Source organism: Scyliorhinus canicula, chromosome 4, assembly GCF_902713615.1.
Source record: "Scyliorhinus canicula chromosome 4, sScyCan1.1, whole genome shotgun sequence".
NCBI lineage: Eukaryota > Metazoa > Chordata > Chondrichthyes > Carcharhiniformes > Scyliorhinidae > Scyliorhinus > Scyliorhinus canicula.
Genome location: NC_052149.1, coordinates 215,647,903 through 215,664,082, shown reverse-complemented (window position 1 = coordinate 215,664,082; position 16,180 = coordinate 215,647,903). Strand labels below are relative to the sequence as shown.

At 46.6% G+C, this 16,180-nt stretch overlaps 1 protein-coding gene across 19 annotated transcripts in view; it reads left to right on the top strand.

Annotated features, from left to right (window-relative positions):
- The window catches only part of LOC119965371 (teneurin-2-like), a 3,273,255-nt gene that overhangs the window by 2,283,848 nt on the left and 973,227 nt on the right, over positions 1-16,180 (top strand). The window lies entirely within an intron of this gene.

The window sequence follows — 16,180 nt, the reverse complement described above, 5'->3', positions numbered from 1 at the left end:
TTCATATATCTTGTTTATGTTCGGAGGCAGTTACCTCATCAGTGCCCTGTGTGCATTTCTGTGTAAACAGCCTGCAAAATGACAAGGGATGGGGTGGTTTAGTGAGAGTTTTCCATTTCTGCTTGAAAGGCAAAGGTAATGTTCTTTTGTATAGGAGCTGTGTTGTGCAGCAGCATCGTACTGAAGAAAGTTCTCCCCAGTGTCCTGGCAAAGATTCATCCCTTAACCAGCATCTCGAAAACCAGATGATCTGGTCATCAGCACATTGCAGTTTGTGGGACCTTGCTATGTACAAATACTTCATTGCCTGTGAAGCACTTTGGGATGTCCTGACCTTGTGAAGGGTTCTGTTATAAGTGCAACTTCTCTTTTTAATTCGTGTGCATGGCTTATATGGGAGATGTACGATTTCAATAACTGCTGTGCCATCAAGTAATGGAGTATCTCGCACTCCATCACCGAGGGTGCTTGTCACACTGTCGAGTACTGTCTCCTCTACAGCTTACCCAGTTTACGCAGTATCTGTGCTGAAGTTGGCACTGATGAATACAAAACCTTCAGCATTACTCACTCAGTGAAGCAGGGGTAATTGTCTGATGCTGAGATTCAAACACCCTTGAGAGATTGACCAATTCTATTTTCTAAGCCCGAATACCTGCAAGGAACTAGAAAAGAGCAACCAACCTAGAATACAGCACCCTGACCGTGCTAAATAGTTTCATTGTTCACTAGCTGTGAGTATTTAATGCATTTTGCATAATCACTGTCACTCTTGCAATGGTCGGAAAAGCTTTTCCTCATTGAGAAAATGCCTAATTTCTTGCATTTGGAGTTGCCATTGTGGTAAAAATGAATTCCGACCTCTAATTTTGCTTGTTATGTGCAGCTAGACTTAATGATTTAAAAGCAAATTATCACGGATGCTGGAATCTGAAACAAGAACAGAAAATACTGGGCAATCTCAGCATGTCTGACAGCATATGTGGCGAGAGAAGGGAGGAGCTAATGTTTCAAGTCTCATCCACACTCGAATTGTTAGCTCCTTTCTCTCTCTACAGATGCAGTCAGACCTGCCAAGATTGTCCAATATTTTCTGTTTTTGTTTCTTAGTGATTTAAAAAACTACCAGCTCACCTTGTACACCAATGGTACAGATAAAAAACAGAAAACTATGGCGCACTATGGCATCACCCTATTGTTGGTCAGTGTTGTCGTATCTCGACAAGTTCAAGTTAGTTTACTTACTGTCACTCATGGTCTTCAGAGGTTTTTTCTTTACCCTTCAATGAATTCAGCAGCTGAACTTTCCATAACAGCAGCTTGATGTGATAATACAACCAAAGATACTCAGAACCAGCATGATGAAACAAATTTTGGTATCAAATCTTGTCAGGAGATAATAGGGCAGATGACCAAGATGGATTTCAAGGAATGTCGTCAAAGAGGAGGAAGTGATTTAGAAAGGGAATTCTAAAGCTTGAGCCCTGGCACCTGGGGCTCCAACACCTGAAGGCGAAGCTGTCAATAATAATGATAATCTTTATAAGAATCTTTATTATTGTCACAAGTAGGCTTACATTAACACTGCAATGAAGTTACTGTGAAAATCCCTGAGTCGCCACACTCTGGGGCCTGTTCAGGCTCACTGAGGGAGAATTCAGAATGTCCAATTCACCTAATAAGCACATCTTTCGGGACTTGTGGGAGGAAACCGGAGCACCCGGAGGAAACCACGCAGACACGGGTAGAACGTGGAGGCTCCGAACAGAATGGTGGAGCAAAGAAAATTGGGGATGTGTGAAATTCCAGAATTGGCAGAGTGCTAACATTTACTTGCATGACTGTGGAAGGTTACAAAGTTACGGAGGGGCAAGGCCATGGAGGGATTTGGAAGCAAGGGTGAGAATTTTAAAATCAAGGCATAGGAAGCATTTCTTTATGGAACTGCTTGTCTGCAGTGAAATTTGATCCTCTGAAAATGTTTTTCGTGCACATCAGACAAGATTACCACGTGCCCCAGGAAAATACAGTGGCATAATTGAGAAAGAGGACATTTGCCTCCAAGGTCTTATTTGATCTAATGAAAAGAACCCACACTATCCAGTCTAATGATAGATTTTACAGGCACCGAAGACTATTCTTGCAGTGAGGCAGAACCTGAGGTTTCTTAAGATTCCTTCTCAAAGTGAGGTGAGATGGGCCAATTAGGTGCAGCTGCTGAATGGCAAAAATTTGTCATCTGTGTGACAGGCAGTGTCTACGAGGCTGACAAAAAGTCCTCTGTGGCAGCTTTAGAGGGACCCTTAAACAACGAGTGAGCAGACTCTGCAACAAAGATTCAACATTGCAGAGAAGCGCTAATTAAAGAGGAATGGAAATGTAAGTCGTGCAGAGCAGAGCAGCTTGTGCTTTATATCGCGCAGTTCACAATGACTTGAGGTCAACCCCAGCTCTTTTACTTTTGTCTCAACAACACTGAGCAATATTAGACAATTTGCATGCATAGCTCAGACAAAGTCGGATGGGCATTTGAGGTAGCTGCCGTGCATATTGAGTGGAGAGGGGCCAATAAAGCACATTGGCCAGTGGTGATTTTTTATTTTGATGTAATCATTCTCACTTGTGGTAAGAGTAGGCAGGGGCATTGGTGTTTACTCTCCCTCACTGTCGTGGTCCAACTCAGTTCTTTTTTTTTAAATTAAAAATAAATAAATTTAGAGTACCTAATTGATATTTTTCCAATTAATGGGCAATTTAGCGTGGCCAATCCACCTATGCTGCACATCTTTGGGTCATGGGGGCGAAACTCACGCAAACACGGGGAAAATGTGCAAACTCCACACGGACAGCGACCCAGAGCCGGGATCGAACCTGGGACTTCGGCGCCTTGAGGCAGCAGTGCTAACTACTGCGCCACCGTGCTGCCCTTCCAACCCAGTTCTAAATAAAAACCCACCCCATTGCCCCTGTTGGTTTGAAGCATGAAGGACGGTCCTGGTGAACTTTAGGCAAGTAAATAACAGGGTTCGGCAAAGCTCCATTAAAGCTTTGTGGCTGCTTGAATTTTAGTCAGTGCACAGTGGCAGATTCAGGATCCAAGTTAGTGGTTACTTTAACCTACTAAATAAACAGCAACTCTGCACAGATAGTTTTGCGCTTACCCTATTGCAAAAAGTGAAAACCCAGAAGGTTACACAGTGAGGAGACCTCAAGCGGATAGAAAAACAAGAATTCTGTAGTCACACCCGAACCCTTACCGTGACAAATCATAGCTTCTTGCAGCACAGAAGGAGGCCATTTGGCCCATCATATCACTGTTGACTCCTTGAAAGACCAATCACTCCTGTCTCCCTGCTCTTTTTCCATAGTCCAGAAAAATATGTATGTATTAAAGTTATGATTGGATTTGCTTCCACCCCCCTTACTGGTGTGTGAACCCAAGCTGAATTTTATCCAGGAGCAATTGGCAGAGATGGTGGGTGGAATCTCAGATGGTTTCCCTGCACACTTGACTGCATACATCCTTTGGCCTCAACAGATTCCCTGCCAGGAAATCAGCCTGATTGACAGGCTTTGCTTCCAGTAAGGCAGGCAGCTCTCTAAAGGAAAGCACATGATCATGAGGAGTGGGTCCAATGCTGGGATGTGTTTGATCCCTGGTACTGGAGGACAGCATATCCTAACCTGTATGCGGCAGGGCAGGGTGAGGGTAGCTAAACTCAGGACGGGTTGGATGTGATCCTTTGGAGGGATCTACTTTGGACTTTAGGGGCTTTTGTATGCAGGGGAACTTGGAGCTCGAGTACAAGGAGAAGCACTCCTGCTCATCCCAACCCACAAGCAATGCCGTGAAGGCATTTACCTTCTCCCGGAAGCTATCCTTGCCTCACTTTAGCAGCTGGCTTTGCCAAGGCCCAGGAAACCCTGCCACTTACTGTAAAACCTGTAAAACAGATTAACAAATTAGGGCAACACAGTGGCACAGTGGTTAGCACTGCTGCCTTACAGCTCCAGGGTCCCAGGTTCAATTCTGGCCTTGTGTGGCTGTGTGGAGTTTGCACTTTCTCCGACAGTCCAGTCCAAAGATGTGCAACTTGGGTGGATTGACTATGTTAATTTGCCCCTTAATGTCCAAAGGGTTAGGTGGGGTTACGGGGATAGGGTGGAAGCACGGGCTTAAGTAGGGTGCTCTTTCCAAGGGCTTGTACAGATTTGATTGGCCAAATGGTCTCCTTCTGCACTGTAAATTCTATGAATCTTTGGGTGGCACGGTAGCACAGTGGTTAACACTGTTGCTTCACAGCACCAGGATCCCAGGTTTGATTCCTGGCTTGGGTTACTGTCTGTGTGGAATCTGCACGTTCCCCCGGTCTGTGCGGGTTTCCTCTGGGTGCTCCGGTTTCCTCCCACTAATCCCGAGAGATATGCTTGTTAGGTGAATTGGACATTTTGAAATCTTCCTCAGTGTATCCGAACAGGCGCCATTATGTGGCGACGAGGGGATTTTCACAGTAACTTCATTGAAGTGTTAATGTAAGCCGACTTGTGACACTAATAAAGATTATTATTATTATTATTAACTCTGAAACAGCAGCACGTGACACAGTGGTTCGCACGACAGCCTACAGCGCTGTAGACCCGGTTTTGAATCCCGGCCGTGGGTCACTGTCTATCTGGAGTTTGCACATTTTCCCCCGTGTCTGCGTGGGTTTTACCCCCACAACCCAAAGTTGTGGATTGGCCATGCTAAAATTGCCCCTTAATTGGGAAAAAAAATAATTGGGTACTCTAAATTTTTTTTTTAATTATTAACTCTGAAGTTGGCAGTCATAAATTATCAATCCACTTCCTACTGTTAGCTGCCTAACCTTTGGTACACCTCTGTAAAACCCGGGAGTAGGTGAATTGGCAATGGGATACAGATTTTTGTAATTTTCACCCCCAACAGCTCCGAAATTACCCATCTTTGGGAATTCCTCACAGTGAGTCTAATTATGCCACGCTGAGTTGAGATCAGTTAATTCAGCACAGACCAGGTACAAAACTGAGATCTTTCCAGATCTATATGGGCCTGTAGGATTCTTCCAGATGTTTGTTCAACTAACAGGTGAAGTGAGCCAGCTAGCAGTTTAATGCAACAACGAAGAGGTAACAATGATTTTGGCAACCCAACCTCATTTACATTGAATGGACAAGCTGTGCAGTGCTAAATCAACCTTGGCCCTGACTATCTTTTCATTCCCAGCAGAGCTGAAGTGATTCACAAAAGCAGTTTCAAACTATACTTTTCTGGGCCTCTTAGCTCTCTTGCCTGGAGAGTTGATGAGAGAGCACATGTGTTTAGTTCAACAAGTTCTCCTCTAACAATGGCAATCTGTACGCAGTCAGCTTGAATGTTTAGACAGGCCGAGTACCTGAAACAGGCTGCCTTTTCTGCCACCCGGGCGTAGGCCACATTTAAAATGGCTGAGCCCGCACGAGAGATATTCTGCAGTCAGTAAAGCACCACCACTTTCTTATTCCCTCATTTGTGCCAGTCAAGACATTTTAAAATCAGGCCCGGTGTCATAGCACTTATCCTCTGACTTTTGAACCATTCATGATCTCTACAAAAGAATCTTCCTCTAAAAGGGAATATTTGAAAAGGTTAAAGAGATAGGGGATCACGTGATACGGGCGGGGAAATAGCAGCTCTTCTATGGGCTCTGGCGCCACTTTGTTTATAATCCATCTTTTATCCTGTTTGCCCGGGACGTGCTCACCTAATTCAAAAGTAAATATCTGGTAGAATGTCCCTGGAAGACTTTTGGATATGTATTGGAGAGAAACTGCCCCAAAAAAGTGAAGAAATCCAGCGATAAATGGGCGCAGTTGCATTCGGCGGAAGTGCATTTTCAAAAGAGCGACTTGATCCTTAAGCGGTCTCTCGACCCTGTGCTCTCCAAGGTGCTCAAAGTGACAACTGCAAACATTATGCAAACAATAGACCATAGACTCGGCTTGCTAATGGAAAGTTTGAGTGTTCATGAGGCCAAGCTGCAGAATACTTATAAGAGGCTTCATGAAATGGAAGAAAGAATCCTGAATGTCAAAAATGTTGCTTCCTCAGTGATGAGCCATCTATCTGATGAGCCATCAATCGAACGCGAGACGAGTTGCTGTACAAACGTTAGGCTTTAATAAGCTAGAACTTAGCCCTGCGGTCGACTACAATAAATGGACGACCGCCGGGCATTCTGACTATTTATATCTCGGTATGGAGGCGTGGTTAACTCAGCCTCTCGACCAATCAGAGAGCCGTCACATGACTGGTCTCAACCAATCGGTCGAGAGGCACATGACCGACCAGGGCCAATGGTAAGCCGGTGTTCTGCACCAATGGCAGACAGCTATGCAAATCATACCACCACATTCACCCCTTGCAGAGAAAGAAGCCGGGGGGGGGGTATCAACGAGAGCCGGGGGCGGGGGGGGGGGGGGGGGGGGGGGGGGGAGAGGGGGGAAACTGGTGGTATGAGTAGCAGCCGGGGAAGGGAGAGAGAACAAAACATTTCTGTTCTTTTCTTTTATTACATTTTTTTGGCTTCCCACTGGCCCAGACAATTAACAATAGTACACAAAGTCCCAACAAAGTCTATGGAGCTGTAGAAATTTAAATCGATTCGATCAGTCTTTTCGTGGCCCGTGATGTTCTGGCAGACCGCCGCAGTGGAGTAGGTGACGTCGGTTCAGTCGATGGTGGTGGTTCCGCTGGCGTCCTGGAGTCCGGGAGTGTAGTAACGCCTGCCTGCAGTCTAGTTCCGTTTCCGCCAACAGGTGTTTCTGTATTGTGAGGTCGTTTATGCCACACACAAACCGGTCCCGAAGCATTTCACTTAGCGTCGGGCCGAACTCACATTTTTCCGCCAGCCTTCTCAGGCGGGTCAAGAAATTCATGACTGACTCCCTGTCTTCCCGCTTCACTGTGTAGAATCTGTACCTATGCAAAATGAGGGGTGGTTTTGGGTCGTAGTGCTCTTTCACCAATTCCATTACTTCTTGGAAAGTTTTCGTGTCCGGCGCATCGGGATAAGTCAGACTACGTATAATGGCGAAAGCGGAGGGTCCACACGCCGACAGCAGGATAAGCCGTCTCCTTTCGTCCGTCAGTCTATCATTTGCCCGGAAGAAGTAACACATTCTCTCCACATACTGGGACTAGTCCTCAATAGCCGGGTCGAATGCCTCTAACCTCCTATAAAACGGCATTTTTAAAACGGCAAGGCTTACCCTCCAAGTGCGGCAGCTAGTCTCCGCAAAATTCGTAGTTTACCTCGTCGCCACTATAGTAATCCACGGGAGGCAGGAGTTCCGTCACCACACCAATATTTATTTACAATAACGATATTATAGGAGCAGTAACAAACAGTGCTGCTAGCAGTGCAGTCAATTTAAGACTGCTCACAAAGCCTACACAGGTGATTATATGGGCCCCCTCAATGAGCTATCATTGAGGGAGCTCATACTCCATTTGGCCAACCAATAAAGCCAATTGGAGTTCATTACAGGGAGCGATGGACCTTGAACAGTCTCCGTCACCCGAGCTGTCTGTGGAGACGCCATGGATGGGGAAGGGGTGGCCTGGGTGGGGCGCTGGGGGGAAAAAAACAGGGGGGGTCTGTGGTGAAGGGGGGGAAGGCCGCACGCCGGTGGGTGCCATTCCCGGAGGGAGACCGTGTCCTGCCGACCGTCGGGGTACTCCACGTACGCATACTGTGGGTTAGCGTGGAGTAACTGGACTTGTTCCACCAACGGGTCGGACTTGTGCACCCGCACATGCTTCCGGAGTAAGATGGGTCCGGGGGCGGCCAGCCACGTCAGGAGAGGGGATCCGGAGGACGACTTCCGGGGGAAAACAAGAAGACGTTCATGAGGTGTCTGATTTGTTGCGGTACAGAGGAGTGAGCGGATAGAATGTAGGGCATCGGGGATAACCGCTTGCCATCGGGAAATAGGGAGATCTCTGGACCGGAAGGCCAGTAGTATGGTCTTCCAGATGGTACCATTCTCCCGCTCGACCTGTCCGTTACCACGAGGGTTATAGCTGGTCGTCCTGCTAGAGGCAATGCCCCTGTTGAGCAGGAATTGACGCAGCTCCACGCTCATAAATGAGGACCCCCGATCGCTATGTATGTATGCGGGGTAGCCGAACAGGGAGAAGACGGAGAGGAGGTTGATGTGGTCATGTCAGGGCAGGGAATGGCAAAGGGGAAGCGGGAGTATTTGTTGATTACCACCAGGAAGTAAATGTTACGGTTGTTAGAGGGAAGGGGCCCCTTGAAGTCAATGCTGTGACGTTCGAAGGGGCGGGATGCTTTGATCAGGTGTGCGCGTTCGGGGTGGTAGAAGTGCGGTTTGCACTCTGCGCAGATGTGGCAGTCACGGGCTACTGTCCTGACTTCCGCGATGGAGAAAGGCAGGTTGAGGGCCTTAATGAAATGGTAGAGACGGGTCACCCCTGGATGGCAGAGGTCCGCATAGAGGGAGCGGAGGCGGTCTATCTGCGCGCAGGTACCACGGGACAGGGCATCAGGAGGCTCATTGAGCTTCCCAGGACGATACAAGATCTCATAGTTGTATGTGGACAACTTGATCCGCCACCGTAAGATCTTGTCATTCTTAATCTTGCCCCTTTGTGCATTATCAAACATGAAGGCTACTGACTGTTGGTCAGTGAGGAGGGTAAACCTCCTGCCGGCCAAATAGTGCCTCCAATGTCGCACCTCTTCGACTATGGCCTGGGCTTCCTTTTCCACAGAGGGGTGGCAGAGTTTGGAAGCCTGGAGGGTTCTGGAGAAGAAGGCAACGGGTCTGCCCGCTTGGTTCAGGGTGGCCGCCAGAGCTACTTCTGATGCGTCGCTCTCGACCTGGAAGGGGAGGGACTCGTCGATGCCGCGCATCGTGGCCTTTGCGATGTCCGCTTTGATGCGGCTAAAGGCCTGGCAGGCCTCTGTCGATGGCGGGAGGGTCATGGTTTGAACGAGGGGACGGGCCTTGTCAGCGTAATTGGGAACCCATTGGGCGTAGTAAGCGAAGAAACCCAGGCAGCGCTTAAGTGATTTGAGGGTATTGGGGAGAGGGAGTTACATCAGGGGGCGCATGCGTTCGGGGTCGGGGCCTATCACTCCTTTACGCACTTCGTAGCCGAGGATGGCTAGATGGTCGGTGCTAAACACGCACTTATCCTCATAGTATGTGAGGTTAAGGAGTTTTGCGGGCTGATGCGGAGGCATTCGGGCTTGATCCGGAACTCCATCTTCAAAAATCTAGCTTATTAAATTGATGAGCCATCAATCGAACGCGAGACGAGTTGCTGTACAAAAGTTAGGCTTTAATAAGCTAGAACTTAGCACTGCGGTCGGCTACAGTAAATGGACGACCACCGGGCGTTCTGACTATTTATACCTCCATATGGAGGCGTGGTTAACTCAGCCTCTCGACCAATCGGAGAGCCGTCACATGACTGGTCTCAACCAATCGGTCGAGAGGCACATGACCGACCAGGGCCAATGGCAAGCCGGTGTTCTGCACCAATGGCAGACAGCTATGCAAATCATACCACCACACACAGATTAAGCTCATATTTTATCCTTGGAAAACCAGCTATGTAGCATGTCAGAAATTCTGCAAGATTTGGAGAACTGAGGCCGGAGAACGAATATCCGGGTCATCGGTCTGCCAGAATATCCGGGTCATCGGTCTATCAGTGGGAGTGGAGGGTAAGGCTCCTGTAAGCTCTTTGAGAACTGGCTGCCACGTTTTCTCAAGCTGAAGAAGTCTGGGCATTTCAAATGTATGCAACTCTAAAAGTGATACCCAATGACTCTCAATTCCATATCGGGCAGGGTGTTGGACTGATATTCTGTGGCTTGGAAAATTTGAAATCCAGACTTGCTGCCTCTCGTGTTGTTATTTGTCTGATTTTATTGTCATTTATCCTGTTTAATTGGAGGTGTTAACACTTGAGAACGACAATGAATGTCGTTTTCTTGTCCTTAAGTGTTCCAGGGACTTTTATTATTCTGAGTGGTAGCTGTGCCATGTGATAATTATCAGTCGTCTCTTCTTATAATATCCTCTCTAATTAATCTAGTCAGGACCGAGTTGCACCATGGTCAGGAGGTGGGTGGAGGGTGTAGATCTTCATGGTGGGCTCAAAATGTGGGAGGAGCATTTGGCTCCCATTCCCTTGTTGGCTTTTTTCCTCTCCTCCTTGTTGAGGAGGTTTTCTCCTGATGGTAATGACGGTATGACCATAGGGTTAGCCCTGCGGGTCCTCACCTTTGTTGAGGAATGTCCCCTTAGAACTGTTGTGGTAGAGATTCTTTTGCTTTTTTGTTATGTTGGGATTTATGTGTTGTTGAGTACATCCAGCACTGGTACAGACAGGTCTTTCGTCTGAGAGAAGAACATGTTAGATATATTCTGATGCCTCTGCTGTTGCTTGAAATTAAGGAGGGGTGTTATGGTGCAAGCTTAAATGTGGTGCGAAAATCCGATCCTATATTCTTTCTGGTGGCCTACGCAATGGCAGTGGCTAATTTTAAACTTGCTCTGAGGGAATGAATTCCCCCATACATTCTATCAAAAGGGAAAAGATACTGGGCGGGGTTCTCCAGTCCGCCAGCCACGTTTCCGGTGTGGCGTGTCTCCACCGACAGTGGGACTCTCCGTTTCCACAGCCGGCCAATGGGGTTTCCCACTGTGGCCACCCCACACCATGGGTGCGCTGCCGGCAGACAGGAGGATCCGCCGATGGAGAATTCCGCTGCCTTTCTTTACTTTAGAAAGAAAAAGTGGACATAACATTGTTCCAGGAGCCTGGTGTGAGTGACAAAGAGCACCGTAAGTTAAGATGGGATTGCGTGGGGCAGGTTTTTTTGCTTCCTTCTCGAAGAGCAGCAGGGGTGTGGTAGAATTGGTCAACAAGAATATCCCCTTCAAAGTGGAGAATTGTGTTAAGGATAAAAGAGGCTAGTATGTGATTGTCCAGGGGTTTCTACGTGGAGAAACTGTTTCAATAATGAATGTTTATGGCCCCTCTGAATTACTCCACAAGAGTTGTTGTTTTCAAACTTTGCAGAGTTGGCCGAGGCTAACTCTTTTGTGAGTGGAGACTATAATTGCTATCTGATCCCCTTGATGGATAAGCTCATGGTTACTAGAAAGCCCCCCACCCTACAGGCTAGAGCACCGGCCTTGGTGTATGAGGAATTGGGTGGCTGAGGTTGAGGAGAGGTATAGGAGGGCTTCTAGCAAGCAATTGCTAAAGGAGGTGAGCACAGGTAGGGTGTCTCTCGATTCTTTGTTGACAGAGCAGGTCGAGACACGTCTAAGGTGCATGAAGCAAAAACTGTATGATTTTGGGAATAAGCTGAGTAAGTACTTGGTCTTTTGACTAAGGAGAGGACAGACTCTAAGGATATTCCTTCTGTGCGGGACCCACATGGGTGGGAGTTTAATGAAAACTGAGGAGATTAATGGGGCGTTTAGGGATTTCTGTGGTCAATCTGATGACGTGGTGGCTTGCATGAAGCGCTTCTTCTCTTCCATCGAGTTCCTTGGGTTTTGGAGGATCAGCGCTTGGCCCTTAAGCTCCTATCTCTAAAAATGAAGTGGCTGTGGCTGTGTAAGGAGCTTCAGCCGGGGAAGGGACAAGGGTCAGACGGTTTTGGATGTGAGTTATACCGGGAGTTTGTCTGTTGCCACCGATGCTTTGGGAGGCAAGCATCTCCCTGATTTTGAAGACAGGCAAGGACCTGGAGGAATATGCCTCCTATAGATCAATCTTGCTTCTGTTTGTTGATTTGAAATTGTTGTCTATAATATTGGTGAGGCGGTTAGAGGGAGTTTTAATGTTTATTGTCCGGGAGGATCAGACTGGGTTATTAAAGGGTAGTTTTTCCAGTAACAATGTTAAAATGTTGTTTCATATGATCCAGGCTTTCCAGAAGCGGGCTGGTGATCTCCTTGAATGCGGAGAAAATCTTTGATCGGGTGGAGTGGAATGTGTAACCACCACAGAGATTTGGGTTTTGATTTGATTTGATTTGATTTATTGTCACATGTACCGACGTACAGTGAAAAGTATTTTTCTGCAGCCGAGGAACGTACACAGTACGTACATAGTAGACACAAGAATAATCAACAGAGTACATTGGCAAATAGTACATCGACAAAACAGTGAATGGTTACAGTCCGGAATAAGGGCCCAACAAAGCAAATACATGAGCAAGAGCAGCACAGGGCATCGTGAATAGTGTTCTTTTGGTAACAGATCAGTCTGCGGGGGAGTCGTTGAGGAGTCTTGTAGCTGTGTGAAAGAAGCTGTTCCTATGTCTGGATGTGCGAGTCTTCAGACTTCTGTACCTTCTGCCTGATGGAAGGTTTTGGAAGAAGGCAATGCCTGGGTGGGAGGGGTCTCTGATAATGCTGTCTGCCTTCCTGAGGCAGCGAGAGGTGTATATAGAATCAATGTGCGGGTGGCAAGTTTGTGTGATGCGTTGGGCTGAGTTCACCACAGTGCAGTTTCTTGCGATCTTGGACCGAACAGTTGCCATACCAAGCTGTGATGCAGCCGGATAGCATGCTCTCTATCGCACATCTGTAGACGTTTGTGAGCGTCGACGCAGACATGCCAAACATGAGACAGATTCACAGATGGTTTTTAGATCCGGGAACCTTGGCTTGCAGAGAGGGATCATACGGCGTGTTTCCTGTTCCCCTTGCTGATTGCATTAGCCATGTTTGTGGAGGTCATGAGGAGGGACCCCTTGATATTGGGCTGGGTTGTGGGGCGAGGCAGCATAATATTCCACTTTATGCGAATGATATGTTGCTGTTTGTGTTGGAGCTGGAGTCTTCATTCTCGCTCTTATAGGTGTGGTGGATAGGTTTTGTACCTTATCCAGTTATAAAATGAATGTGTTGTAGATGTTGACAAAGTTGTTGTCAGATAGAGCCTTAAAAGAGATTAATGGAGTGATCCGTTTGTTTATTTGGAATAAGAAGAAGCTTTGTGTAACATTCCCAGGTTCCAAGCAGGTTTTGTGTAACCCAGATATTAGGCTATATCAACTGGCCTCTCACCTTCGATTTATATGGGATTGTATTTGGAAGGCGAGCCCTGAGTGGGGAGAAGACAGGAGAATGAGAATGAGGATGAGAAAATATCAGCCATGATTTGAATGGCGGAGCAGACTCGATGGGCCGAGTGGCCTAATTCTGCTCATATCTTATGGCCTTATGTCTTCTGGACTCTGCCTCTCTTTGGCTCGATATTGAAGCAGATCAGTAAATATTGGCAAATATTCTATTGTTAATAACACTCTTAGAGCGTGGAGAATGGTCCAGGAACTAGAATGGGAGATCTAAAGTGACTGCCGCTCTTTCTCCCATCTGCGACAGCCTCAACTTCTTACCAGGTCTTCTGGACCATTGATTTGATACTTGAAGAGGTAGAGGCATTTGTATGCTGGGTAATAATTACCAATTGGATAATAATTGAATGCCTGTCCTTGTATATTTTTTTCATGCCTTTGTACAAATATTGCAGTTATTTGTTGTGTTGGACCTTAGATGTGAAGGGGAGGGATATTATATATGTGGGTTGTTATTGTGTTGCTGCAAGGTCACTTTAAGAGTTTAGTCAAGTGGTAGGCCACAATGTCATTGGTTAATTTGCGCACTTAGAGTCAACAACCGTTAGCGACTGTTGATAAACCTCTGTTGATTATTGCGTTCAACCCACGTGCTTCAGCATTTCCATTCTTTTATTTATTTATTTTGTTCATGGGGTGAGGGCATCGCTGACTTACTCATCCATAATTGTCCTTGAGGGGTCAGTTAAGAGTCAACAACATTGCTGTGGCTCTGGAGTCACATGTAGGCCAAACCAGGTCAGGACGGCAGATTTCCTTCCCTAAATGACATGAGTGAACCTGATGAGTTTTTACGAAAATCAGCAAGGTTTCATGGTCACCATGAGACATTTAAATCCAGATTTTTTATTGAATTCAAATTTCACCATCTGCAGTGGCGGGATTCGAATCCAGGTTCCCAGGGCAATGCTATGGTTTACTAGTCCAGTGACAATGCCACCAGTCCACCCCCTCCCCGCAAGTAAAATACACTACATGGCTAACTAGAAACCTTAAGGAACAAAGAACAAAGAAAATTACAGCACAGGAACAGGCACTTCGGCCCTCTAAACTTGTGGAGATCATATTTCACTAATTACAAAAAAAATCTCTGCCCTTACTAGGTCAAAATCCATCTATTTTCTGCTTGTTCATGTACCCATCCAGATTCCTCTTAAATGTTGCTAAAGTACCTGCTTCCAACCTGGCAGCACGTTCCTGGCTCCCACCACTCTCTGCCTGAAAAACGTATGCCGCACATCTCCTTTGAACTTTCCCTCTCTCACCTTGAACCTGTGCTCCCTTGTAATTGACATTTCCACCCTTGGAAAAAGCCTCTGACTATCCACCCTGTCTATGGTGATTATCCACCCTGTCTATGGTGATTATCCACCCTGTCTTTGCCTCTCATAATTTTGTAGACATCTATCAGGTCTCCCCTCAGCCTTCGTCTTTCCAGTGAAAACAATCCTAGTTTATTCAACCTCTCCTCATAGCCAACATGCCCGAGACTAGGCAACACTCTGGTGAACCTTCTTTATACTCTCTCCAAAGCTTCCACGCCCTTCTGATAATGTGGTGACCACAACTGCACACAATCATCCAAATGCAGCCGAACCAAGGTATTATGTAGCTGCAACATGATTTTCCAACTCCTGTATTCAGTGCCCCAGCTGATGAAGACAAGCATGCCATATGCCTTCTTAATTACCTTTGCCACCTGCGTTGCCACTTTTCGGGAACTGTGGACCTGCACGCCCAGATCACTCTGTATGTTTATGTTCCTAAGGGTTCTGCCATTTAGAGTATAATTCATGGATTTGATTTTCCAAAATGCATCACCTCACATTTGTCCGGATTAAACTCCATCTGCCATTTCTGTGCCCAAGTCTCCAATCTATCTACATCCTGTTGTATCCTCTGACAATCCTCGGCACTATTAACAACTCCGCCAATATCCGTGTCAACTGCAAACTTACTAATCAGACCATCCACATTTTCCTCCAGATCAGTTATATATACTACAAACAATGAGATCCCAGCACTGATATCTGCGGAACACCACTAGCTACAGATCTCTATTCTGAAAAATACCCTTCCACCGCTACTCTCTGTCTTCTGTAACCAAGCCAGTTCTGTATCCATCTAGCCAGCCCAGCCCAAATCCCATGTGATTTTAGTTTTGTACCAGTCTGCCATGTGGGCCCTTGACAAATGCCTTGCTAAAGTCCACAGCCCTTCCCGCAACAATTTTCTTTGTTACCGCTTCAAAAATCTCAATCAAGTTGGTGAGACATGACCTTCCCTGTACAAATAAACTATGCTGTCTGACAGTGACCAGTCCATTTTCCTCCAAATGTGCATATATCCTGTCTCTCAGTACCTTTTCCAAAAGCTTCCCCACCACTGATGTGAGGCTCACTATAATTTGCTAGATTATCCCTGCTTCCTTTCTTAAGCAAGGTAACAACTCTGGCTATTCTCCAATCCTCTGGATCCTCGCCTGTGGTCAAAGAGGATGAGAAGGCATCTGTTAAGGCACCAGCTATTTCTCCCCTTGCCTCCCGCAATAACCCAGGATAGATCCCATCTGCCCCGGGGACTTGTCTACCTTAATGCAATTTAGAATACTCAACACTTCCTTCTTTGAAATATTGACGTTCTCAAGAGTGTCCACACACCTACCCCTGACCTGAACAGCTGTATGTCCTTCTCCCTGGTGAATACTGATAGAACGTATTCATTAAGGATTTCACCCACTTCCTGTAGTTCCACACATAACTTCCCTCCATTGTCCTTGAGTGGACCTACTCTTTCTCTTGCTACCCTCTTGCTCCTAATATATGCATAAAAAGCCTTGGGATTCTTCTTGAATGTTTACTAAAGACATTTCATGTCCCCTTTTAGCCCTCCTTAATTCCACATTTAAGTTCCTTCCTACTTTCATTGTACTCCTCAAGGGCTTTGTCAGTTTTTAGACGCATAGACCTATCGTATGCTTC